The sequence below is a fragment of the Rattus norvegicus genome, chromosome 10, assembly GCF_036323735.1.
Source record: "Rattus norvegicus strain BN/NHsdMcwi chromosome 10, GRCr8, whole genome shotgun sequence".
In the NCBI taxonomy this organism is placed as follows: Eukaryota; Metazoa; Chordata; class Mammalia; order Rodentia; family Muridae; genus Rattus; species Rattus norvegicus.
The window spans coordinates 104,841,906-104,867,153 of NC_086028.1; the positions used below are offsets into that span (position 1 = coordinate 104,841,906).

The following is a 25,248-nucleotide window of genomic DNA, read 5'->3' on the forward strand; positions in this document are numbered from 1 at the left end:
GAGGAGGAGGGCGCGGGGAGGTGCAGGGGAGGGATCTGAGAGCCGGGAAAGTGAGCTGGGGCCGCGGAATAAAGGTGTGTCTGCCTAGGCGGCCAGGGTGGGCACCTCCACCGGGCCCACTACGATCCTCAGCTGGACACTTGGGACTCTCCCGACCCCACCCTCGGCCGCTGTTTCTGCTTGTGCACCGCCCGGGGATCCCTGCTGGGGGCCACGGAATCACCCGCTGCACGTTACAGTTGCTCCCAACTACATCTGTCCAGCAGGGTTCTGGAAGCAGAGGGGACTCTCCGGCAGGGGGCAGAATGGAGGCGGGGGCAGTTCAGGCCCCCACCCTCGGTGCCCACAGCCGCGCCCCGCCCCGCCAGGCCCCGGGCATTTAGGCCGCGGAGGTGGAGAGAGAAAGCCAGAAGACAGAGGACTTAGACAAGTCGAGGAGCACGAAGAGGCGAAGACAGGGACAAAGAAGCAGCTGGCCAAGGGCATTAGCACTCAGGAACCTCAGCAGAAAGGGGTTTTGAATCTGATCCCACCCAAGTTTCTGAATGGCTTCTAATTTACGCTTGGCCCACTCATTCGCAGGGAAGGGGCAGTTTCTAGCAAGTCCCCCAGAGTCTGAGGCGCTGGGAGAGCAGGGGGAGAGGGAGAGGGAGAGGGAGAGGGAGAGGGAGAGGGAGAGGGAGAGGGAGAGGGAGAGGGAGAGGGAGAGGGAGAGAGAGAGAGAGAGAGAGAGAGAGAGAGAGAGAGAGAGAGAGAGGAGATATGATAATATGGGGGAGTGTATGAGTCTGACTTGACTGGAGGTCCAAGAGGACTTCGTGGGGGTACATGTGAGAACCTCAAAATAAAGAGTAGGGAGGACCAAGTAGAAAGTTGAGGCTGAGGGTTGGTGGATGAGTGGGCCGCGAGAAGGGGAGGGGAACTGGAATGGCCAGGGAGCCACATATTCCTCCTGAATTTCCGTCCCCTGGTCTCTGACAGCCAAGCCCTGCTGACACAGCCTTTGGAGACCTGGAGTGTGAAGTTTAGCACCTCGGAGCCGCCCAGCCCCGCACGTTCAGCTCCAGCGTCCGGCTGGGGGAGCTGCTGCGCCAGACGTGGCCTTCCGAGGGCGCCACCGGTGGGTCCGCGAGATCCGTGGGGTCACAGTGGGTAGACCTGACAGGGAACATGCCATTCTAAGTGGGAGAGGTAAGGGTGTGCCTTGCCTGCGGCGCGTCCGGGGCCCCAGCTCAGGGCTCCTGAAGGACAGGGAGCAGGAAGCTTGCGCAATCCCTTGGCTGAGCGTCCACAGAGACAGAAAAAGCGCAAAAGAGGAGAGTGGATCGAGGAAGAGGGAGGGCAAGGAGCCACCCGGCTCTCTCTCCCTGCTTTTATTGCCTCTCAGAATGTCTGGTGAGGAATACACTGTGAGGTGACTTGCGAAGGGCCAGGTGCAGAAGAGAACCCCTAAAGCCTGCCAGGGCTTGTGTTGTTCCCAGGAATCCAGGAAAACTCTTCAGACGGTTTGATGTTGCACACACAGGTTGACTCCACGCACCTCCACTTTGCAACACTGTGGCTTCAGCTGTTGCTTAGCGGCAGCTCTTTCCGTATTTACTCCTTAGAGTGTTGAAGTGGAGGGGGTCGTCTTCCGGAGGCAAGAGAGTACTCAGTGTGCAGAAGCTAGTCTCTGACTATCATGAGGCCCAAACCTAAGAGTCCCCAAGAAAGGGAGAGCCGATGTGGCTGACTACCCTCGCCCCAACTCTTGGGTCACCCCCCAACACTGTATTTGGCGCGCGCGCGCGCGCGCGCGCGCGCGCGCACACACACACACACACACACACACACACACACACACTGTGCCTAATGAATGCTCAAGTCCAGAAACTGTTGCGGGACAGCTCAGTCAGAAAGAGAGGGGTCTTCAAGGTCACGAGGTGAATGAAGCTTTGTTGTCCAAAGCACCCACTAACCTCAGCCACCCAGGTCATTGGCACAGCCGGCCATTCAGGAGGTCTGGAGCAACGTTGTGTAGGCCAGTTCCTCAGTCTGGGAAGCTGAGCTTCCCAACAATGTCGGTCTCTTTACTCAAAAATCCCCAGGAAAATCTGTTTACTCTGGGTGTTTCCTGCGTTATCCAGAACCCAAGCTCAGGGGAGGGAGGGCAGCCGTTTGCAGCCTATCCGCCACCAGGGGCGTTGGGCTGTATAGCAACAGCTGCGCTCACTGGGTCCGGGGCCCTCAGGGGCCCAGATCTGAACCTTAGGGGCCACTGAAAGGAGCTAGGTGCACCGACGCCGCGTTTGCGCAGGAACCACTCGGCAAGCCGGGAAAGAAGAGCTCGTCAGAGGATCTTTTCTGGAGTTGCATATGATATAACCATAGGAACCTCCCGGCTCCCTAACTGCGGAGGGGGCCTCCTGGAATCACCTCAAACACCGATTGCCACCCGCCACTGCCCAGCCCTCCAAAGGCCTCGCCGTGGGCAGCTTTGGAGGTGACTGAAACACAGAAGTGCTCGCCAACGCAGCAACTCTCTTCTCTCAGGCTGTTATTAGTCCTCGTGGAGGGTGGGCAGATGAAGAAAGTGACTTACCCTGGATCCCTGTCCTTACATGAAGGCAAGTCCTAGACCAACCCTCTTGTGACAGCTACCGTAGGGACAGCTCAGAGCCACCAGCCCGAGTACGAGGCTGGGAGAAAGCCGGGCAGAAGCCCGGGGGTGGCCAATGAGGTCACCTGATATGTCCAAATCCTTCTTAGAAAGCCTCCCTTGGGGCGGCCCCTACCTTTCCAAGCCCCTGTCTCGGCACCTCCGAGGGAATCACGGGAGAGACTGACTCCAAACCCGGGATTCCCAGAGCCTTCTACTGGGGCCCCTGTCCTCAACCGGGGATGCCCAGGGGCCCCACGGGAACCTTTATATGACTCCTTAATCCAGTGCACTTGATACTGCCCCTTTCCAGACAGGGTGAGTAGTTCCGTCCGCTCTACTGAGAAACAGAAGCCCTCCAGATGCCACCACGGGCTGGGGCCCCCAGGGGCCTTCAGGGGCCCCAAGAGAGGAGCGATGTTCCCTCGCCCAGCGGTAGGCTCGAGTTTAGAAAGGTGGGGCAAAGGAACGGATCCCGGAGAGGCTGGGAACTTTTTAATGGCCGAAGAGTGGAGAATAGTTACTGAGAATCCAGTCTTGGAACAAGCATGACCCGCGCCGACCGGGGTTGGGGGGGGGGGGATAAACTTCTTAAAGGAGCCGTCTCGGTGAATGGGTTCTCGGTCCACGGGAGATTGCCATCGCCACCCTCTGACCCCCAACTCTGGGCTCTGTTTGGAGGAGGGGGCCTGAAGCTTCCGGGACCAGCAGCCCCGGGTGGATTTCAGACAGACAAGGGGATTTCAGTGGGTATGACTACCAAACTGCAAGGGCTCCTTTCTCTGCCACGTCCTTAGTAGGGAAATTGTCTTTGACTTGAGAGCTGACGTTCGTAAAACAGTTTTTAAGCGGCGGCTTAGCTTAGGGGGGAGCTGACCGGGTGAAACTGCTGGGGGTGGGGTGGAGAAGAGGGCGTGCGGGAGGGAGCCCTACACTCCTTCCCTTGCACACTCCAGGAAGAAAGGCTTTGTTTGCCAGGGATCTCCTCCGCGCGTCCCCCCCACCCCTATTTTGCCCTCTGTTACGCCACCCGCGAAGGATTTGTTTTCATTTGCACCGCGAAGCCTCCCCCCACACACCCCCAGGTCCCACTCTAAGAACCCGCGTGGTGCTGGATCTGCGGTGTAGATAGACTAGAGATGGCAGGGTACACAGGCGGGGCCGCGGGCTCAGAGGGAGGGGGCAATGAAGCAGTGGCCCTTTGGCAGGACCTGGGCACCCTTGGGGGCCACACAGGCCCTGTAGGGCCGTGCCTCCGCATTGCGGCACGCCGGGGTCCGCGGGCGCCGAAGCCGGACTGGTGGGGGATTGCGACGTCCACTGCTCAACCTCAAGAGGCCTCCCCAGGCTGGCCTGAAGGAGCCTACCCGCCTCGTGCCCCGCGCTCAATCGGGAGGCTCCGCGGCCCTGGGGATCCCCGCCCCCGGGACCATATTTTATATATGATCTTTGAAGCCGACACAATCGCCCACCGCTGCTGCTAGCACGCGCGAACAACGGCCTCGGCAAACCCTGTGCTTTTTATTTGGGTTTCGTTAGCCCACCGCCTGGCCCAGGGTCCCCTCTGGCCTGGAGGTGCGCCCCGACACACCCTCCCCTTGCATTTTGCTCTCGGGTGCCCCCGTCGTGCGCCCAAACCCAGCGGGGCCCACACACAAGCCAGATTTCTTTCTTTCTTCTTTTTTCCCCCTAACCAGAGCTAGCTGCTGCAGCCAGCCCCGGAATGAAATGAAAATCGCTCCGGCGGACCCCAAAGAGATCGTCAGCCGAGGCGCCCCCGCCTCCCCGCCCCCACCCGCCTCCCCAGCTCCAGCCTCACGGCGCGCACAGGGTTAAGCGCGCGCCCGAGGGGGGTATTTGAATCCTAGGTGGGAGAAGAGGGGGCGCCGGGCGCAGCAGGCAGAGTATCTGGGCTTGGTTTCGTCTGGTTCCCCCAAAACCCTGGGCAGAGGGGCGGGTCGGATCGGAAAGGCCAGGCGCGTCTCCACCTCTCTGGCTGGCCCGGAGCCCGGTCTGGCCGCGGCCCGGAACGGCGAGGACGCTGTTCGGAGGCCGCGTCCTGCGCAGCCCGAGCGGGGGAGGGGGCGGAGGCGAAGGCTGGGAGCCCGGGCTGCGCGTCGCCGCCAGCCGATCGATCCCCTGGGGAGGGAGCGCCGCAAGCTACGCTGAACACCTGGGGGTGGAGTGGGGGGGTTGTCCCCCGCAGGACCTAGGACCGAACGAAGATGGTGGTCGGGGATCTTTTGGCGGTGGATGGCGGCTGGTAGGGCCCACGCTTGCTGCCTGGCCTGCAGATTACGCCTTGAGCACCCCCACACCCCCAAATTCTACATCGTGTTTGTGGAACTGGGCTTTGGGCATTTCTACAACCTACTCTGACCTGGGTGCAACTTCGTCCTTCCCCGTGGAGCGCCCCCAACATCCCGGGTCCAGGCCCCACCCCCACGCGCGATGACGAAGTCGAGGGATGTGGTCACTCAGTCCAACCTTCTGGCCCTCCTGAATCCTGAGATGTGTGGGTGTCCCTTTGATTCCACCTCCAGAAAGATAGTCTCGGTCAAGAAGTCCCTGGCTCAATTCACTTCACCAAGATGTTTTCCAGGGTGGTCCCTGAGGACTCCTGGGACATCCGCTTGGCCCCTCACCTGCCAGCTCCAGTGCTCAGTGGTCGGAGCTGGGGCAGGGGCGCAGAGGCCTGCACTTGCGGAGCCCTCCCCTAGGGGGCGGGCTCCTCTCGGGCTGGCTCGAGGTCCCAGACTGCCCCGTCTGTCCTTAGTCTCTTTGACTGTAAGCTGGGCCCAGTGTGTTTGTAGGGGTGTTTCCCTGTCGCTGGGGTTGGCCGAGCAATCTTCGAAGGCCCTGCCTCCTGTGCTCAACCCCGCCTTCACACTCCTGAGCCTTTGGATAGAAACAGCCTTCCTCTGAGAGACTTTGAACCCTAGGAGTTCCTGAACACTCAAGACTGAACACATTCTAGGTGAGGGCCATTGTTTCCTCTGAGCTCTCTCCACAACCCCCACCCCCCACCCCAAGCTTGGTGCCCTTCCACCCAGAAAGGAGTCTCCTGAGAGGCAAGTGTTCATTGTTAAATTGGAAGCCTTTAAAAGAGTTCAAGGCACCCTTGTTCTGTTCTCAAAAGAACTTCGAAGAAGGGGCAGGTATGTGGGGAAGCCAGCAGTGGGGTCAGCAGTGGAGGGTCCTGGGAGAACTGGAAAAGGTCAGCAGGTAAACGCATGGCCTTCTATAAGAAGCCTAACACGGTACAGAAGTTCCTATCTCTAATGTAAGCAGTTGACAAGAAAGGAAGAGCTAGGAGTGCAAGGTCAGCCTGGACTACATGAGACCCCATCTCAAAGAGAAGTGTTCATATTTTCCTCACCGATGGCTGCTTCATGGTGACCATGATTGAGATTAGAGTCCCAAGAGATACCTTAGGTAGGGGAAGAGTGACCCAGAGACTTACACAATTATCATGACCTTCAGAAGGATGAGGCATGGGCCACATCGTGTCTCTCTGGGTTTTATTTATTTGTTTTGAGACAGGGCCTCTTGTAGCCTAGGCTGCAAACACCTTGTCCATCTCCCTCTACCTCCTGAACGGGAGGATTACAGGCCGGGGTCATCAGACTTCAGACTTCCAGCTTCAGACTGTGTCTTGAAAGATACGTATTTATAATCACCCGGGTGACCTTCCAGATAACCCCCCCCACCCCATCCCACACCCCACCCCCTGCCTCCGCCCCTAGCCATTGGCTGGAAGAACTGCCTGTATGAGAAAAGGGCAGGCTCCTGTGGGGAGCCACCCTGCAATCCTTCGGGACAATTCTCCATTTCCAGTGCAGTGCCCACTACGCTCAGGGATTTCCGAAGATGTTCTCATTTTTTTTTTTTCCAGACATGGTCTCATGTAGCTCGAGCTGGCCTCAAACTTTGAAGTCGAGGATGATCTAGAACTCCCGATCCTCTTGTTCTTGACTCCCGAGCTGGCGGGATTACAGCTGTGTGCCACCACCCTGGATTGTGCGCAGTGCTGGGGATGAAATCCAGGTGTTTGTGCGTGTCACAAAAGCGGTCTACCAGCCGAGCTGCGTCCCCAGTCTTAACTTCCTTTATTACTTTTCGGTTGATGGGTTTTCATTTGGTCGGGACAAGGTCCCCCACTATGTAGCCTTGGTTAGCACAGAACTGGACATGTAGACCAGGCTGGCCTTGAACTCACAGAGCTCTGCCTGCCTCTACCTCCTGAGCGCTGGGATCAGAAGTGTGCAGCGGCATCACACTGTGTCATAATTTATTTTTAGAAATCATATATTTAAAATTTGTGGTGATCTTTACATGGTAGTACGTGCCTGCCATCCCAACTACTTAGTAGCCTGCTGCAGGAGAATCTTTTCTTCATTTTCCTTTGGTGTACGTGTATGTGTATGTTCAGTGCCCACCGAGGCCAGAGGAGGGTATTGGGTCTGTCCTTCGGAAGCTACAGGAAGTGGTGAATCACTTGAGGCCACTTAACCCTGGTTGACAGATAGAAGACGACCAAGTGTTCTTAATCACTGAGCCATCCCTCCAGCCCTCGAGGGGAGAGAATCTTAAATTATTCCTCTTCCCCCTTCCCACTCCCCAGACAGGGTTTCTCTGTGTAGCCCTGTGCAGGCCTGGATCTGGATCTGTAGATCTATACATCCATAGACCAGGCTGGCCCAGAATTCAGGGATCTGCACACCTCTGCCTCCGGAGTGCCGAGGTTAAAGGTGTGTACCACCACCGCCCCAAAACCATCTTCAGTTCAAGGCCGGTTTGGGAAATTAAGCAAAACTTGTTATAAAACCAAACAAACAAGAATAAAGATACACGGATACACGGATGATCAAACAGGCTGAGGACATGGTTCAGGGGCAGGGCCTTTTTAGCATGTGGGGGGCCCTGCGTTCTACCCCAGCAGTGGGAAGAAAACTGGGTGAGATACATAGCACACTGTTTGCTGGCTTCGTCTTTTAGTGCTTAGTTTAGCTATGTTAAGCTCACACACGTTGTTAGGCAGGCCACTCCCGAACTTGTAGAATCTTCCATTCTCCCACACGGAGACCTGTCTTCATTAAATACTCACAGTCCCCGTTCTTCATTGCCTCTGTGAACTCGACTCTTTTTGAAAGATCTTTATTTTATTACGTATGTGGTGTGTGTAAGGAAACGGATCCCCTGGAGTTGTAAATGATTATGAGCTGCCATGGGGGTGCTGGGATACCCACCGGGGCCTCTTGCAGGGGCGACAAGTCTCGCCTCTCTGTCAATCACCCTCCCTCCCTCCATCACCACGGAGTGGCCAGCTGTGGCTCCACCCCTAAATCTGACTGCCATAAGGCCTCCTATAAGGGGAATCCCATAGCATTGCCTTCCTGTGTCCTGCTCACAGGGCCCGTGGCGTTCTCTATGCTGTAACAGGTGTCTGAATCCCCTTCCTTAGGAAGCCTGAATAATATTCCATCACAGGTAGAGACATGTGTCGTTGAGATCAGGACCACAAACAAGGTCAGAGGGAACTTTTTAGTTTTCACTGTAGCCTGCTAGTCATTATGCCAACAGGGTTGAGGGTATAATTTTTTTTCTTTTAAGACAGGATCTCACTGGGTCACCCTGTCTGTCCCGGAACCCTGTGTAGGCCGGGCTGGGCTCGACTTTCCGATGCACCTGTATCTGCCTCCTGCACATTTTGGGATTTAAGGCATGTGTCACCAGGCCAGCTTGAAGATACACTTTTTTTTCCCTTTTTTCTTTTTTTTTGGAGCTGGGGACTGAACCCAGGGCCTTGCGCTTGCTAGGCAAGCGCTCTACCACTGAGCTAAATCCCCAACCCCCAAAGATACACTTTTTAATACTGTTTCATGAGGGCTGATGTAGTGGGACTCCATGAAGGTCAGAATGTAAGCTGGTTCCGGCTGTGGAAGGACATCTCTGGGACCCAGGCCTGAAACGTGGGCATCTTCTGGCCACTTCCCCTTCCTGCAGAATTCTCTGAACCTATGGCTGCAGGGGCTGTGGAAGCAGCAGACACAGGGGCTGTGGAAGCAGCAGGTACAGGGACTGTGGAAGCAGCAGGTACAGGGACTGTGGAAGCAGCAGGTACAGGGACTGTGGAAGCAGCAGGTACAGGGGCTGTGGAAGCAGCAGACAGACGGAGCCAGAATAGAAGCACCAAGCCTGCTGCTTCCCTTCTCTCCACAGAAGTGGCTCTGGCAGTACCAATTTCTCCCGGATGTCCGTCTGGCCTATGTCAGTGAGCTGACTGCCCTGCGACTTGACAGTAATGATTGTAATGGGGGTGATTCTATATTCTTTGACTAGTTTGAATTGGAAGGTTCAGAAGAGGCCTCCCACCCCCACCCCTTTGCCTGAAGCTGGTGTTAGCTTCTATTAGAGAGAATGGAGTCGCCTCTCAAATGCAGTGCCATAGAGAGGCGAGATACTTCCGATGTTCAACCTGCTGGTGATGGCTGGATTTTATTTTCCCACCCCGGGGGACCAAGAATTAGTACTATAAAAGCCAAGGAATGTTGTATGGAGCCACGGAAATCATCCGTAGGAGCTGGTGTGGGAGAGCACGCTTTCTTGGAATTCTAAAAGACAGCCGCAGCTGTTAAGTACACACAGAGACAGGCTGAGGATTCTCCCTCCCACACTGGGCTACAGTGGCTTTCTTCTCATCTCCTTCCTGTTTTCCCACCAGAGGTACGTTCCGTTTGTGCCCTGCCTGCCTTCTGCCTTTTTTCCCCAAACAGATCTTGACAGTCAGACACGGATTCTACGCTGTACGGAGTTAAGCTACCGAGAAACAAGCTGGGCCCAGACTTTTCCCCACTAGCTCTTCGGGCTGACCCAGGGGTTGGAGTCATGCCTGTGTTCTGACTCTCAGGGGTTGAAGGGTCAGCGAGGAAAGACCTTGCATGGACCTGGGCATGTCCTGCAGCCTGCATCCCATGCTCCTGGCAGCCCTGCTCCTCAGAGAGAAAAGGAGGCATTTGTGGACACGGCCCACAGAGCCCGATCCGATGATTTGAGCGACATTGATTAGTCGCCGCAGTTTCCATGTTTCTCATTAGAGGCCTGATCAGTAGTAACGTACGACCGTGATTTCTCCCTCAGTGGGCTCCTCTGGCCCTCAGATGCCATCTCTACAGTAGTCTGGCACTAAAGCTGAGCCTCTGTGTCTGGCAACTGTGATTAGAGGCTTTGCTGTGAGGTCTCTGGGCCCAGAGAGGGTGGGGACACAAATGGCCCCCTCATTAGATCCTGCTTGGTTCTGTCCCCCTTCGCCTACTCGTAGGCCAGCTAGGAGAGGCTCTGGAGGTGCCTTTAAGACACAGTATCACCGTGAGGTCCCTGCGCTCTTGAGGAAGTGGGCTTCAGGTTGCCAAGGTGAATTTGTCAATACAATATCGAACCGGCTTGGGCTCAGCCGCCACAGTTGTCTGCTTCAAGCAGCCTGCCTGTGGCCCTCCTCGCACTGTGCGTAGGACTCAGGGTCCTGGCTGAGCTAAAGCATCAAAACGAAAAGCAAAAATCAGACTCCAGAACTTGCAAGACCTGTCCCCAAACCTTGTGGCTCCCTCCTCTCTCAGTCCCACCCCTGTTATAATGACTCAGTGCCACAGAAGGATCTTCATGGCCCTGTGGAACCCACCCAGATCCCTAGAATCCATCCGTCTCTCTGTCTGTCTGTCTGCCTATCTATCTATCCATCTTCCTTCCCTCCTTTCTTTCTTTCTATCTTTTTCTTCTTTCTTGTCTTTTTGTCTTCTTCCTCCCCCCTCCCCCTTTTCCTCCCCTCCCCTCCCCTTTCCCTCCCCTCCCCCTTCCCTCTCCTCCTTCCCCTTCTTTTCACTATAGGGGACTGAACCCAGAGCCTTGTGAGTGCTGGCAAATGACTACTGAGTCGTGTCCTCATCTCCTCACCCATCCTTAATCCACACAACCCTACCCACAAGGAACCCATTTGTTAGTTTCTCAATCCCCTGCCAGACAAGTACAGGGAAGGGCTACGTGCTCGTTTCTTTTTGCGAGGCACAATAAAAGTGCCTTGTCCGTCAGACTCTACAAGTGACTTTACTGTGCTGCCCGTGAGAGAGGTGAACAGTGAAGACACTCAGGGCTGGGTCTCACACCCATGAAGTTGGTCTGCCCTGCTAGACAGCAGCATACTACTCATGTCTGCTGCCTCTCCCTGTGTGTGACTCCATCCCTGTCTGCTCTCTGCTTCCCTCTGCCCACACAGACCAGTCCAATCCAGCAGACGCTCAAAGGAGTGGAGCTGACCACAGTTTCCAGTCATGGTGGTGGGAACACCAGTTGTGATCCCAACACTGGGTGTCCATCCTGGGTCTTGATACCCACGAAGCTGCCCTAGGAGTTCCTATTCAGAGGAGTGGAGAGTCTAAGGGCTCTGGCCCCTCTCAGGGAGGAGAATGGGAGGCAATGGGGCCTGTTGATCTCTGCTCACAGCCAATAGCACAGAGACAAGGGTGCCAAGTGGTTAGAGTCGGGCCAAGTCTCCCCACTCCCACACCCCAAATCTGGGCCCCATGTTTCATGAAGTGAGGCCCCAGTTTATTCATTTGCAGGGAGAGAGAGAGAGAGAGAGAGAGAGAGAGAGAGAGAGAGAGAGAGAGAGAGAAGACCTTGGCTTCACACCCTACAGAGTCCTGTTTCAGTCCTGCAGCCATGTGAGGATCACCACTGGAGGTCAACATGCAAGGGCTGCCCACTTCACTTTGAGGCCTTTGTACTAATGGTGGCTGCACTCTGAGGTAGCCTTCCTTTCACTTAAGCTTCGCTTTGCTGTCTTTCTTCCTCTTCCTCCTCCTCCTCCTCCTCCTCCTCCTCCTCCTCTTCCTCCTCCTCCTCCTCTTCTTCTTCTTCTTCCTCTTCTTCCTCTTCTTCTTCTTCTTCTTCTTCTTCTTCTTCTTCTTCTTCTTCTTCTTCTTCTTCTTCTTCTTCTTCTTCTTCTTCTTCTTCTTCTTCTTCTTCTTCTTTTCTTCTTCTGTCTTGTGTAGCCCAGGCTGTCACCTGCTCCTCCTGCCTTGGTCTCCTGTGCTTGCCATCTTTTCCTAGAGCAGACTCGGGTCATGTTATTATTCTGGCTCTAGCCTGCTCCTACTAGTTCTCCCAGAGTCCTGCCCTGTTGCCAGGGCGTCTCCACTGTCTGACAGGATCCTCTGCAGCCTGTGTCTCTGTCATCTGCAGCCTGTGCCTCTCCTGCTGAGCCCTGCAGCAGAGGAGCCAGCTCAGTCTCTGTTCTGTCCCCAGACTCTAGAGCAGTGCCTGGAATGCAGTGGGTGACACCGTGCGCTGGTCAGTGGATATACAGGGCTTTATCCAGAGCAGGTAGGTTAGCACATGTGTGGGGGTGTGTGGGGCACTGGCTTGCTGGCGCTCAAGGCTACAGTCTCAAGATGTTTGTGAACTGGTCGTTAAATGCAATCAATGGTAGAAATTTTCCATTAAGTAAGTTATATTAAGAACAAGATAAGCAATGTCCAAAAATTGAGGCTGGCAGGACAGATAGAGCTTCCTGTGCAAACGTGAGACCCCGAGTTCAAATCTCTGGGACCCTGTTGTGCAACAAAATTTCTCCTGGAGAGACACGACACACATGTATACTCGGCTCAGATAGGAAGACCACGACAGGCCAGAGTATGGATACCACGAGAGTCCAGCTTGATGAACCAGTGAGTGAGGGGTTAGGGACCCGGCGTGAACTTCACTGACACAGCCTCTGCGACTTCCATTTCAACAAAGCCCCATCTCCCACCAAAGCTGTGCTCCCAGCTGAGACTCGAACATTGAACACACAAGCTGCAGGGTTGTATCTATTCTAGCCATGCCATCCTGTGTAACCCAAGCTAGCCTTGAATTCCTCATGTAGCCCAGGCTAGCCTTGCACTCCTCCTGATCCCCTCCCATTTCTCTGGAGTTGAAAGCATGCACCATGATGCTCAGTTTTGAGGCACTGGGAACTGAAACTACTTTCGTTCATGCTAGGGAAACATTTTACCAGCACACTCCAGCTCTGACCTGACTTCCTGAATGCCTTACATTTTTTATTTTATTGATTTTTATTTGTTCATTTATTTAGGTTTTTCGAGACAGGATTTCTCTGTGTACCCCTGGATGTCCTGGAACTCAGTCTGTAGACCAGCTTGGCCTTGATTTCAGAGTTCTGCCCAACCCTGCCTCCTGAGTGCTGGGATTAAAGATGTGTGCTACCACTGCCTGACTAAAGGCTTTATTTTTAATTACATTGAGAGAGAGGGTGTATGTGTGTGTTTGTATGTATGCATGTATGTGTGGGTGTATGTGTGTGCATGTGTATGAGTATGTATTTATGTTGTGTTTGTATATGTGTATATATGCATGTATGTGTGTATGTATGCATGTTTGTATATGTGTGCATGTGGTTTTATATGTGTGCAAAAGTGTATGTTCATGTGTGTATATGTGTGTGCATATGTGCATGTTATGTGTATGTTCAAGTGTGTATATAAGTGTGTGCATTTGTGTATATGTGTGTGCATGTGTCTATGTTCATGTATATATGTGTGTGTGCATGTCTATGTATGTTTGTATATGTGTGTGTGTGTGTGTGGCTTTATGTGTGTGTATATGTGATGTTCCTATGTGTATATGTGTGTGTGCATGTGTGTTGCGTGTGTGTGTGTGTGTGTGTGTGTGTGTGTGTGTGTAAAAGAGCCTATATGGTCAGTGCTTGCCAGCTGTTGGCCTCTGCCGCCCATTCTCTTTTGGTCATCTTTCCTGAAGCCCCACATCTCCTTTCTGAGAGCATGGGTCAGAGGATAGAGCTGAAGTGGGACTATGTTTTGGTGCTTCAGTTTCCCTACGCTGATAAAATGTCTGATATTCAGAGAGGGGTACTGGCCTCATAGGCAGACCGCTTCAGACTGCTCCTGGAGGGAAGGTGGTGCCACACACAAGCTGTTCTCGTTAGTAATGCTTTGGTTGTTTTTCCTATTAAGACAGGGCAGGGGCTGGAGAGATGGCTCATGGTCAAGAGTGTGTACTGCTCTTGCAGAGGACCTGAGTTCTGTCTCCAGCACCCACATGTGACAACTCACAGCCACCTATAATTCCAGCTCCAGAGGATCCATCACCTGCCTTCACAGCATACACACTCCCCACCCCTGACATGATTTAAAACAAAACCTTTGTTGTTGTTTTAAAGGACAGGGGTCTGGAGAGATGGCTCAGCAGTTAAGAGCACTTGTTGCTCTTGAGAATGACCAGGATTCCGTTCCCAGCATGCACATGGTGGTTCACATCCATCTGTACCTCAAGTTCCAGGGGATCCAATGTTCTCTTCTGACGTCTATGAGTACTAGGAATGCATGTGGTACATACTTATACATACACACAAGGAAAACCCGACATCCACAAAATAAAAACTAGAATAGATAAAATTATATAAAAACCAAACAAACGGGGTTGGGGATTTAGCTCAGCGGTAGAGCACTTGCCTAGCAAGCGCAAGACCCTGGGTTCGGTCCCCAGCTCCGAAAAAAAGAAAAAAAAAACCAAACAAACAAATAAAGCAGAAACCAGGGCAGCCAGGTCGCCGGTCATGTATCCCTGATGGACATCAGGAGGGGGTGGAATTGAGGCTCAAGGAAGGCCTCCCTGAACCTGTGGTGATAAATCCTGTCTTGTGACTGTCTGGGCCCCTTCCCCACTAGCCGAGTGACAAGTCTGTCATGTCCCTGGGGAAGCTGAGACACGTGTCAGATGTGTGACACGTGACATCTCACGTATGAGATGGGGTCTCAGCCCTGAACTGTGGAGACCTTCCAGGTGCGGAGACCTCAGGGCAGACTTAAGAGTAGCAGGACCATCTGAGGCTGGCACTGCCAGCCTTGTGGGTGACATTTGGATACAGGGTGTTGTGTTAATAAAAGGATAAAGAAAGGCGGTGTCTCAGCGGTCCCATGCTGAGACATCCCTTCCCCCTGAGGGGGGGCTACAGCCCCTCTAGAGTATAGAATAGAGTTTATCTAGGGCACTGGGAGGGAAATATAAGAGAGATGGCTCAGTGGTTAAGAGCACTGGCTGCTCTTCCAGAGGTCCTGAGTTCAATTCCCAGCAACCACATGGTGGCTCACAACCATCTGTAATGGGATCCGACGCCCTCTTCTGGTGTGTCTGAAGACAGCTACAAGTGTACTCATATAAATAAAATAAAATTTTAAAAAAAGAGGGTAGTAAGTCGGGGGGGAAGGGAACGGGGAGAGGGAGGACAAAGTGGGAAAAAGAAGAAGAAGAAGAAGAAGAAGAAGAAGAAGAGCAAGAGGAAGCAAGAGAGGGAGGAGGGAACAAGCAGCCTCTTTTATAGTGTCAGGCACACCTGGCAGTTGCCAGGTAACCATGGGGCGGAGCTTAGACAGAATGCTAACACGGGGAAGACTTCTTGTCCACTATTCAGGGTGAACCCACTACTGGGTCTATTTGCTCCTGGGAAGCTCTTGGGTGCAGGAGAGTGATGGATTTGTAGCAGAGGCCGTTACAGATGAACAATGTGCTGTCACTCTGTTAGGGCCTGGGTTCTCCTTGAGAAGAAAAACCTTTAGCTCACAGATGGAGGTTTGAGTGTCCAGCTGAACAGACCTGGACCACGTGTTTTTGGGGAGGATTATGGAAGGATTATGGAACTCTGGGCTAGAAAGCCATCGAGGGTTGAGAGCTCAGTGAGCTCCTGTTCTGTAGGAGTGAGAATGTGGAGGGCAGTGCAGACGAGGGAGGCCTGGCTTGTGACGTTACAGAGGACGCGAAGATCCTATAGGGCATTTTACCTGATGAGTCTGTGGTATCTGGTCAGCTAGGGCTGAAGACTCAGCTGTGATTATGAAGAGACCAGCATCCCTGAGGTGAAGCCCTCTAAAAAGTGTTCCCTCGGGGTCGGCACACAGAAGCTGTGGGCCAGAGGTGGCCAACATCGTACCTCCGACTGGCAGCTGAACTTGCTAGTGTAAGAGCTTTGAAGGCAGGAGGGGGTCATGGAGAGCCGCTGAGGCTTGGCACTGCGTGACAAGGATGAAGTCCCTGAAGAGGCCGAGGAGAGGCTAATGGTGAAGGAGCAGCCCAGTTGCAGCAGAAGACCCCAGCATTTTGGAGATGTTAGAGCCATGGGATGCTCACCAAGAGCAGCAGCGGCAGGGGAGTGGAGCCAGCATGAGCCTCACGTGCCACAGAGGGCAGAGCCAGCGAAATGACCCAGGCCCTTTGGAGGAGCCTGGAAGATTGTGCGTGAATTCCAGATACAGGGTGATTTACATGGTTGAAGTTTTTAGTTTTGCTTTTTCTATTTGATTATGATTGTGGTCTGGATCTTTTCTCTTGAAGTAAGAATTTGACCCCCGGAGCTGGAGAGATGGCTCAGTGGTTAAGAGAACTGACTGCTCTTCCAGAGGTCCTGAGTTCAACTCCCAGCAACCACATGGTGGCTCACAACCATCTGTAATGGGATCCGATGCCCTCTCCTGGTGTGTCTGAAGAGAGTGACAGTGTACTCGAATACATAAAATAAACAAATAAATCTTTAAAAAAAAAAAAAGAATTTGACTCCCCCTGCCCCACCCAGGAGCCCACAGTTTCAAGACATTAGGTTTTTAAAGGAAACGTAATTTTTTTTTTTTTTCGGAGCTGAGGACCGAACCCAGGGCTCTTGCGCTTGGCGCTCTACCACTGAGCTAAGTCCCCCAACCCCAATTTTTACATTTTAAATAAACATATTTTTTGCGATTTATTTTCACGTGCATTGGCGTTCGGCCTGCTCATCTGCGTGAGGGCGGCAGGTTCTCTGGAACTGGAGTTACAGGCGGTTGTGAGCTTTCACATGGGTGCCGGGAATTGAACTCTGGTCCTCCGGAAGAGCAGCCAGTGCTTTTAACCACTGGGCCACCTCTGCAGCCCCGAGAGACTGAATTTTTAAGTGTTTGAATTTTTGAAGTTTGTGGGACTTTTAATAATTTGGAATGTTTATTATGTACGATTACTGCGGGCTATTATGTGATGTTATTGTTACTGCATGCTCTCTGTGACAAACAGGAAAGGGAAGGTTGTGGTTTCACAGTGACATGCTTGTGTGTCAGCTCAACACAGCTCGAGTCATCTAACAGGAGGGAGCTAAGACAATGCCTCTGGAGGCTGGGGAGAGGGGTCAACAGCTGAAGGAACTGACTGCTCCTCTATAGGATCCAGGTTCAAGTCCCAGAACCCACACGGCGGTTCACAACTATCTGTAACTCCAGTTCCAGGGATCCAGACATAGTCACACAGACACACATGCAGGAAAGACATCAACGTACATAAGATGAAAATAAACTGTTAAGAAAAGAAAAAAGTGGGTTGGGGATTTAGCTCAGTGGTAGAGCGCTTGCCTAGCAAGCGCAAGGCCCTGGGTTCGGTCCCAGCTCCGGAAAAAAAAAAAAAAGAAAAGAAAAAAGAAAAAGAAAATGTAAGTTCAAGATCTGGCTGTATCCTGTAGGAGATCTTCTTAGTTCGTGATCTATAGGGGAAGGCCCAGCCCTTCATGGGTGGTGCCATCCCGGGGCTAGTGTCCTGGGTTCTATAAGAAAGCAGGCTAGGAGTAGGTGGGTGGTGGACAGCACCCTCATAGAGGCAGGGGGAGGGAGGATGGGATAGGGGGTGTGCAGAGGGGAAATCAGGAAGGGGGATAACATTTGAAATGTAAATAAATAAAATAACCAATAAAAATAAAATAAAATAAAAAGGAAGCAAGTTAAGCAAGCCATGGGGAGCAAACCAGTAAGCAGCACCCCTCCATGGCCTCTGCACTAGTTCCTGCCCTGATCTGACAGGAGGGAACATGGAAGGCCTACTATGTGCCAGGCACATGGTGTCAGTTTATTGTGTGCCAGACATACTGTGTGCCACCCTGCCCTGTTCCCCCAGCCCTCTCCGCTAGCTCTGAATGTGCTGCTGTGGGAAATATGTTTGTTCTCACCAGCTCACCTGCTGCCCTGGGGTGGACACTTCATCACAGGGTGTTGGAATGGGGTCACGGAAATCTCCCGCATCTGTGTGCACTCGTGCCTTATCTCCTCCTCCCTGCCATAAATCCAGGACTGGGATGGGGCGGGGGTATGACTGTCATCTCTGCCCTGCCTTCCCTGGGTCTCAGGCTGGGTTCAGGCGCATGCCTGGCAATTCTTTCTGTTGGACTAGATAAGGTGTGCCATAAACGCTGGTATTAGTAACAAAGTTACATCCCCTTCAGGTTGCTGATGGACCGCCCACGAGGCCCTGATGATGCAGAATGCTTTAGACAGGGATGTTTCACAGGACGCCCAGAGAGGCCACCAGACCTGCTTAGGTCTCTTAGCAAGTTATAGGGGTCTGAGCCCTTCTGACTGTGCAGGGTGTTAGAGATGTCTGTCCTTTTGTTACAGAATGGATCTTCTGATGCAAATGCCATCCCTCCTCTTGGAGGTGCTGAGGAAGGAGTATTGTTTCAGCCAGGAAGTTTGAAAACAGCTTCCTGGCCAATGCAGACCCTGAGTGAGATGGGGGAAAGGAGAGAGACTGGGGTGTTCTTCTCTATCTCGGAATAGGCAAGGGTGACTTATACTTCCCCACGATGACCCGTGTTTAGACAGATTTTCTTTTTTTGACACTAGGTATTGGACAGGAAGCCTGTGCTTCGTGAATGAAGACTCTAACTACGTTAGGTTACTTACTAAAGCCCTGCAGTTTGAATACTCAGGGCCTCACACATGCCAGGAAAATACTTCACCCTGAACTAAAACCCCATTCAAAAGAAAATGTTTAAGTCAACCACAGTGGTGTCTATCTGTAATCACAGCACTCAGCACTCGGGAGGCTGAGGCAGGAGAAACATTTCAGTTCCAGTTTGGGCTTATATAAGGAGGTCTTGTCTCAAGATAAATGGATGGATGGATGGATGGACGGATCGATGGATGGATGGATGGATTGATGGATACTGAGATTTATTTCATTTTAGGACAGGGTCTTGAACTCCCAGTTTCAAGTAGTCTCCCTCTTGACTTTGCCATCTGAGTTCTGGGACTAATTCAACTATGTGGTTATGTTGTTTGTGACAGCATCTTTCTTTATAGCCTAGGCTAATCCGGAACTCACTGTCTCCTCCTGTTTCAGCCTGCCGAGCGCTGGGATTTTAAGTGTAAGGCATTCATCCACCACACCTGGCTATGATTTTTAAATTTTTGGTAGCCACATTTTTTTAAGATAAAAAGTAGGGCAGGAGAGATGGCTAAGTAGTTGAGAGCATTTGTTTCTCTTGCAGAGAACCCGAGTTTGATTTTCGGCACCCACATGGTGGATCGCAGCCATTGGTAATTCTCTCTCTTACCTTCCACAGGCAAACCAGCCTGCATACACGTGGACAGACAAGCAATCATACACAAATAAAATTAATTTAAAAATATAAACATGTTTTTAAAAAGAGAAGTCAGCATAGTAAGTGTTAATACTCTATTTGCTTATTCTCCGGCATCCAAATATTTTTACTTCAACATGGGGTCAATATAAACATTACGGTGGCGTCTTTCTTATCGTCGTGGCCCTTCGAAGTCTTGGCAGCCCCTCATGGATTTTGGCAGTCGGCACCTTTTAATTGCTCAGAAGCCATGTGTGCCTTGCGGTCTCCTTCCTGGACAATGTGGATCTGGGACTTTAATATTCACCGTCCAGACAATTATTCTGGGATCTGGCCCATCAGAGTCTGACGTCATCTCCTTCCAGGTCCCGTGGCATGAGGCACAGGTGCGGGGATGAGTGGCAGTGGTCACACAATCTCTTGCTCCTTAATCAGGCTTGGTATGTGACTTCTGGTCCCTCACAAAAGTGAACAGACAATGCTGGCCCCAGCTTGCCTCTGCAGGTGGCTACAAAGGTGGACATAGAGAACGAGGCAGGATAGATGACCTTCCCAGACTTCACTGGACCTGGATAGTCGCATCAGTAATATGCCATCTGCCCAGAACAGCTCTAGGCAAAAAAATCTCACCCAGAAGATAGCAATTTCCTGTGGGCTCTGGCGATGCCCGCCTGGCAGCGCGCAGGCGGCTTGCTCAGGTTTCCTCTAGGGAAGGCCTTCTTCCTGTCGAAGCATGGTCAAAGCTTCTGTCTCAGGCAGAGAGCCGCTGATGTCAGCAGGACCGGCCCACCTCTGCACCTCTGAGGTGTCTGTGGGCTGGTGCACCTCCCGCCCAGCTTGGCTTATCACTGACGTGGATGCTGTGTGCTGGCAGCCGAGGGTAATTATGGGGCTTGTCCTCAAGGACCAGTCTGCGCATGTGTCTCTCTCGCAGAGCTGGTGGCCAGGCAGGGCAGCCCGCAGCTGCTTGATTCCAGGAGGGCTGCGGATGTCCTGGTGGGGCGGGGCTCCTCTGGCCCCACCCACAAAGTTCTAGGATGCCCAGAATGGCTGTCTCTGCTCCTGTGCTTACCTGGCATCAGCACCTCCTGCTGCCCTGCCCTCTGCTTCCGGGGACATTTCTAGGCTGTCCCCGAACATCACATTTGAGATTTCTTATCTCATCTTGCCCACTACTGAGTTGAATAATCCCTTTGTCCTTAAACTCCTGTCCATCTTGGGACCTTGGAGTGTGACCTTGGCAGGGACCAGATCTTTTTCCACATAATCAAATTAAGATGAAAGCCCACCGAGAGTGGGCGCTTTGTTCAGTGTCATGGGTGTCCTCGGAGGAAGAAAGAATCTGGATACAGATATGTAGCATCCCTTCCTGGGATGACCAAGCAGAGATAGGAGCACTGCCGCTGCTAAGAAGCACCCAGGGCTGCTGTTCGCACCGCACGCTGGAAGAGGCAGCATTCCCCTTCCCTCCTGCAGGGCTCCACCCTTTGCTCACATCTGAACTTCAGACTCACACAGGCGCTCGCGCGCGCACACACACACACACACACACACACACACACACACACACACACACCACCCACAGGCTCCAAAGGGCAAGAGAACATGTCAGCGGTGTGGCTGTTTTGTACACCAAGCCAGAACTCTCATGCAGCCCTCTCCCCTGGGTTCTGCCCTGTGAGCAAGACTCTCCCATGAACCCTTCCTCCACTGACCCTCCCTCACTGACCCCCAACAGTGACCCCTGTTCTCTCCCCCCACTAACCTTTCACACTGAACCCCCCCCACTGACCTTCCACATAAACCCTCCTCCCACACAGATCCCCCATGCCGACCTTCCAACATTAACCCTCCTGTACTGATCCACCCACACTGACCCCACCACACCAAACCCCACACTGACCTTCCCCCATACTGACCTTCCCCCACACTGACCTCCCCCACTGACAGCCCCACTCACCCTACCCACCCAACACTGACCCAGCACACACTGACCTCCCTGCAACTGACCTCCCCCACACTGACCCTCTCCTACTGACCTTCCCACAATGACTTTCTCACATTGACCCTCCCCCCACTAACCCACCCTCGCCTGACACTGACCCCCCCCACACACACACATACTGACTCACACTGCCTGGCTCCTTGGCTAAGCACTGCAAAGCCCCAGCAGGCTAGGGCTGACACCAACTCCCCCAGCAGTCTCCCTGAGCCACACACATCTTGGGGGATAATGGTCTTCAGGATTCCAAAGGATTTATTTGAACTCTAAAGATGCTGATCTATCGAGCTAGAACCCCGCATTTGACAAGCGAGGTGATCAAGGCGCCAGTCCTAACGGCATTCTCTGGAGATTAACCTGGCAGCTGGGGTGCGGTGGACAAGAACGGGCAGCAGAGAGCATGTTATTACGACTTCAGCGCGCAACGCAGGAGTCAAGGTGGTGGCAGGGCTGGAGGTAAAAAGATCCAGGCCTCCTGCAAGAGCAGAGCATGCTCCTGAAGGAAGAAACACTTTGTGGGGACGGTGGTCACAGGCACAGGTAGAGGGGCTGGGCGGTGGGTAGTGGATGGGGTGGGACAGCAGTCGGATGGTCTGACTTGCAGCCCTGCCTCTCCCAGATGCAGATAGTACCCAGATCTTAAGTCCTTGCTTGGACCGTGACAGTCACTTACAAAGCCTAACACACACACAGTGCCTCACTGACTCTGGTGCTTAGAAGGATGATGAACCTTCGATGCCCTGGTACGGCACTGTGCTGCTGTGGGCTGTCTGGATTGCAGAGTAGGTTTGAGTCACCGTCTGTGGAAACCCAGCAGAAGGTCAGTGGCAGCCTTCGGGGAGTATCTGAGGAAGGAAGTCACAGAAGGGATGGATGTAGGCCAGAAAGTCCCCGAGGGCACAGCAAAGGAGACTGATGGAAGGAAGGAAGTGGGGACTTTGGGGAACCCATTCAGAGCACAAAGAGGGGCTCTGGGGATGGAATAAGAGATTTTGAATAGACCAGTTTGGGGCAGTGGGGAATCATGGAGAAACAGACAAAGGCACGCACACACACATGCTTACACACGGACACTGGACTGAAGTGAACATCTGGTGGTGTCAGTGTGGACAGAGAACAGAGGGAGGAAGAGGTAGTCGTCTTGGCAGGAGGTCAGCAAAGGGGTGCATGTGACAAGGAAGACCGCAAGGGCTGGAGCAAAGGGAAGAGATGATGGGAGCTGATGATGGTCCACCTTGGAAAGGGAACGGTGGCCAGTTCGATGGAGAGAAGAGGTGTGACTAGGTGGCCTCCCTGGCTATGGCTGTCAGAAAAGGCTAGCCCGGTCGGGTGCCTGAGATTAGGAATGATGTCAGGCTCTGAAATCCTCCCCTTACCACAACGAGACTTCAGTCTGCCCCCAGGAGAGGAGCTGGAGCTCAAGACTAGAGCATAGCACCCAAGTTCCAAGAGTGTGGGTGTTCTCTACATGGTTGGCTGGAAGTGCCCCTGGGTCCCTCCCCTTCTCCCCATCAGACTTCTAGGGAGGGCCTCTCATGCAGCAAGAATATTACCATAACAAGTTCACAGCCTCCCAGAAATCCCACCCTCCCTGCAGCTGCTAACAACTCAGGAACTCCAGTTCCAGGGCATCTGGTACCCTCTTCAGGCCCCCAATGGCGTTGCACACACACAGTACACATACGAAGATGTTGGCAAAATAACATACGCATAAAATATTTTAAAGAGAAAGAAAGCAAGGAGAGTGGCACTAGTAGGAAGATTGAAAGCTCAGGGCCTGGGGCTGGAAACCACCCAGTCATTGAGAGCATTGGCCACACCATCTGCTCAGTGCTAGGAGTTGTGCTTGCCCGTGGTACAGGTGCAGGGAGGTAGAGGAAGCCGACAGCCTTCGGGTCACCGACAAACTGTGAAAGAGGCTTCCTGAGGGAGGGTGTCATGTGAAATGGTTTTCTGTGTTTGTTTTTGTTTTGTTTTCTTTGTTGGTTGGTTTGGTTTTTTTTGTTGTTGTTTTTTGTTGTTGTTGTTGTTGTTGTTGTTCATTGGTCTTTTGTTTTGTTTTGTGCTCACTTCATAACAGGAAAACAGTTAAAGGGGATTCTTCATATGGATGGACCTCTTTTCTTTAATTAAAATAATTATCATTGAGATGAAGAAATGGCTCAGTGGTTAAGAGCACCGACTGCTCTTCCAGAGGACCAGAGTTCAATTCCCAGCAACCACACCGTGACTCCAGACCATCTGGAATGGGATCTGACGCCCTCTTCTGGTGTGTCTGAAGAGAGTGACAGTGAACCCATATGTATAAGATAAATAAATCATTCTTCAAAAAGTAACTATTGTTGCACGTGTCCATGATGTGTGTGCTGTGCCAACATGTAGAGGTCAGAAGACGACTTTGGAGTCCATTCCCTCCTCCGGCTTTTCCAGGTGTCCTTTCCATGTGTGTGGCTGAAAACATTATAAAGTACACATTTACAAAAATGTTGGAAAATGTGTGTGTGTGTGTGTGTGTGAGAGAGAGAGAGAGAGAGAGAGAGAGAGAGAGAGAGAGATACAGACAGGCAGACGAGACAGAGAACGAGAATCGGGAGAGAGGAATGGAAGATAGACTTCCTGTCTCTCGTCACCTCTCCCGGCTCCATCTCAGGTCTGCTTGGTCTGTATCGAGTTTTCTCTTTCTGTGGGAACTCGCATTAAAATTTAAACCCAGCGATGGTGACGATACGCCCACACACTCTGCTTTTCTCTACCACAGAAGATTTAAGTGACTAAAACTAAAACCGAAACCCCTAGTTACTCGACACTGTGGGGTTGCATTTGCACAGCTTATCAAAGGAAAGCGCCCCGGCATCCACTTTGAGATTCAGAACTGGGACACGCCCAGGTCGCATCACGTGGCTGGCTCCCAACCGTGATTAGCGCTTATAAACCGTACAAGGGCCCGCCCTCTGGGAGCTGAGAGGAAGCCACTGGGCCTTAGGCCAGTGTCCTACCTTCAGGGTGGACTCTGGGACAGTGTTTAAAATTCCTCACTGGGGATGGATTGATTCCAGCTACCTGCTGGGCAGCAGGCCAGGTTGTTCCTTTAACCCTCTGGAGAGCGGTGCAGACACTGCCTCAAGGCTCATCCTGTCTTGGATTGTTGGACCTGGAAGAGGTTCTGGGGCTAAGGAGACACTCTGGGAGTAAAGTATCGGCAGAGCACCCAGTTCCAGTAACCAGTGCAAAAACAGGAAAAGAAGGAAGGGAGGGAGTGAAGGAGTGAGGGAGAGAGGAAGGAAGGAAGGAAGAAAGGAAGGGAGGAAGGAAGGAAGGAAGGAAGGAAAGAGAAAATTAAAAACATAACAAAACCACAAAAAGCTAGGAATGGTGGTCACTCTTGTAATCCCAGCACAAGGGAGGTTGAGACCGGCGGGCCCCTGGGGATCACTGTTGGTATTCTGTCTAAGCTCCACCCCCACAGCTACCTGGCAGCAACCAGGTATGCTCCGCCCCACAGTCGCCTAGCAACAGCCAACTGTGCCTGACTATTTAAGGGTTTGCTTGCCTCTCCTCCCTCTCTTACCCGTCTTACTCTTTGTTCTTTGCTGCTCTTGCCCCCTTCCCCATCCTCAGCCCCCTCCGCCATCTCCCGCCCCCTCCACGTGCCCATGGCCCGCCGCCTTTCTGCCCTTCTATTCTCTCATTAAACCTTTCCACGTGGAACCACGGTGTGTGTTCTGTCCCAGCACGGACCAAGATTTAAGACCTAACATTGGTGCCAAAACCCGGGATCAAACCAGGAACCCTAACAATCACTGGCCACCGTAGTCCATTTGGTAAGCTCCAGTCCAGTGAGACCTATTTCAAAAAAGGGGGACACTGGAGAGGTGGCTTAGTGGTTAAGAGCACTGGCTGCTCTTCAGGGGGTTTGGGGGGTAGTGAAGACCAAGGTTCGGTTCTTTTTTTTTTTTCGGAGCTGGGGACCGAACCCATGACCTTGCGCTTGCTAGGCAAGCGCTCTACCATTGAGCCAAATCCCCAACCCCCAAGGTTTGGTTCTTAAGTATTCACTTGGCAGCTCACAACTGCCTGCATCTCCAGTTCTGGGGGCGGGGTTCCGACATTCTCTTCCCCCTCTAAAGACACCAGTTGTGCACATGGTACACAGACAACAGGCATACATTC

The 25,248-nt window shown here is 52.7% G+C and overlaps 2 long non-coding RNA genes across 12 annotated transcripts; one reads left to right on the forward strand and one right to left on the reverse strand.

Annotated features, from left to right (window-relative positions):
• Positions 1 to 50: 50 nt before the first annotated feature.
• LOC103693490 (uncharacterized) lies at positions 51 to 23,414 on the forward strand. Of its 9 annotated transcripts, XR_010055902.1 has the most exons (4): positions 58 to 1,120; positions 2,231 to 9,364; positions 11,939 to 12,016; positions 12,768 to 12,905. It is a non-coding gene; the product is annotated as an uncharacterized LOC103693490 (long non-coding RNA). The 9 variants fall into 9 exon arrangements; XR_010055901.1 differs by having other exon boundaries at positions 2,231 to 12,016; XR_010055904.1 differs by having other exon boundaries at positions 11,939 to 12,905.
• LOC120095222 (uncharacterized) lies at positions 21,311 to 24,545 on the reverse strand. 3 transcript variants are annotated; one of them, XR_010055909.1, is made up of 2 exons: positions 24,075 to 24,545; positions 21,311 to 21,923 (listed from the first exon to the last, which is right to left on the reverse strand). It is a non-coding gene; the product is annotated as an uncharacterized LOC120095222 (long non-coding RNA). The 3 variants fall into 3 exon arrangements; XR_010055911.1 differs by having other exon boundaries at positions 24,139 to 24,528; XR_010055910.1 differs by lacking the exon at positions 24,075 to 24,545 and adding an exon at positions 23,709 to 24,056.
• Positions 24,546 to 25,248: the final 703 nt, after the last annotated feature.